Genomic DNA, 2,014 nt, shown 5'->3' with positions numbered 1-2,014 from the left:
CGAGAGGTATGATGGATGATCTCCGATTGACGTTTGGAAGGTCTATTTCATCCCAGTCGCACGAACCCCGAAAACGTGGCGGCTGGACGAGGGAGGGAGGGAGGGAGGGAGGGAGGGAGGGAGGGAGGGAGGGAGGGAGGGAGGCCAACCACGGGATTTCCGCACGACCAGCTGATGGACACGAGCGCCCCGTGAGCCGGGCGGAGGGCAGCCGCCCGGGTCTCGCAGCTACGTGCCCGCGGAACCCTCGGGACTGCGAGAAGCCGGAGCGACCCGCAGCCATGTGGCGCTCGGCGCGGACATCTGGTCGACCCGCGCGCCACGGGACCCGGGGCCCGAGTCCGGGCCGGGCCGCCGGTCGACCCGGCAGGGCGGCTGCCCCGGGGGCCTCGCGGCTGCTCGTCCGCAGCCTCCAGGGAGCCCTCGGGGCTCCGAGAAGGCCGAGCGCCCCGCGGCCCCACGGCCCCGCGGCGCTCGGCGCGGACATCTGGTCGACCCGCGCGCCGCCGGACCCCGTGGCTACGAGTCCGCGGGGCCTTCGGAGCCGACAGAGGGCCGGGAGCGCACCCAGAGCACCCAGAGCACCCAGAGCACCCAGAGCCCCGGGACCCGGCCCCGAGCGCCGCGGACATCTGGTCGACCCGCGCGCCCCAGTCCGGGGACCAAGTCCGGGCCGGACAGCTGGTCGACCCGGCAGGGCGTCGGCCACCTGGGAGCCGCACCCGCGAGTCCGCGGGGTCTCTGGAGCCGACGGAGGCCGGGGAGCCCACCCAGGCCGCCGAGAGCCCCGCGTCCCCGCGGCGCTCGGCGCGGACATCTGGTCGACCCGCGCGCCGCCGGACCCCGTGGCTACCAGTCCGCGGGGCCTTCGGAGCCGACAGAGGGCCGGGAGCGCACCCAGAGCACCCAGAGCCCCGGGGCCCGGCCCCGAGCGCCGCGGACATCTGGTCGACCCGCGCGCCCCGGTCCGGGGACCGAGTCCGGGCCGGACAGCTGGTCGACCCGGCAGGGCGGCTGCCCCGGGGGCCTCGCGGCTGCTCGTCCGCAGCCTCCAGGGAGCCCTCGGGGCTCCGAGAAGGCCGAGCGCCCCGCGTCCCCGCGGCGCTCGTCGCGGACATCTGGTCGACCCGCGCGCCGCCGGACCCCGTGGCTACGAGTCCGCGGGGCCTTCGGAGCCGACAGAGGGCCGGGAGCGCACCCAGAGCACCCAGAGACCCGGGACCCGGCCCCGGGCGCCGCGGACATCTGGTCGACCCGCGCGCCCCAGTCCGGGGACCAAGTCCGGGCCGGACAGCTGGTCGACCCGGCAGGGCGGCGGCCCCGGCGGCCTCCAGGGAGCCCTCGGGGCTCCGAGAAGGCCGAGCGCCCCGCGGCCCCGCGGCCCCGCGGGGCGCTCGGTGCGGACATCTGGTCGACCCACCCACCCCCCCGAGACCCGAGACCCGGGGGCCGGGTCGCCGGTCGACCCGGCAGGGCGGCGGCCCCAGCGGCCTCGCCGCTGCTCGTCCGCCGGGTCGCCGGAGCCCTCGAGCCTCCGAGAAGGCCGAGCGCCCTGCGGTCCCGCGGCGCTCGGCGCGGACATCTGGTCGACCCGCGCGCCGCCGGACCCCGTGGCTACGAGTCCGCGGGGCCTTCGGAGCCGACAGAGGGCCGGGAGCGCACCCAGAACACCCAGGGCACCCAGAGCCCCGAGGCCCGGCCCCGAGCGCCGCGGACATCTGGTCGACCCGCGCGCCCCGGTCCGGGGACCAAGTCCGGGCCGGACAGCTGGTCGACCAGGCAGGGCGGCGGCCCCGGCGGCCTCGCGGCTGCTCGTCCGCGGCCTCCGCGTAGCCCTCGGGGCTCCGAGAAGAGCGTGCGCCCCGCGCGGACATCTGGTCGACCCGCGCCGCCGCCGGAACCCGGGCCCGGGCCCGGGCCCGGGCCCGGGCCGCCGGTCGACCCGGTAGGGCGTCGGCCACCGGGGAGCCGCACCCGCGAGTCCGCGGGGTCTCTGGAGCCGACGGAGGCCGGG

Source organism: Equus asinus, unplaced genomic scaffold, assembly GCF_041296235.1.
Source record: "Equus asinus isolate D_3611 breed Donkey unplaced genomic scaffold, EquAss-T2T_v2 contig_419, whole genome shotgun sequence".
Taxonomy (NCBI): Eukaryota; Metazoa; Chordata; class Mammalia; order Perissodactyla; family Equidae; genus Equus; species Equus asinus.
This window is presented reverse-complemented; position numbering follows the sequence as displayed.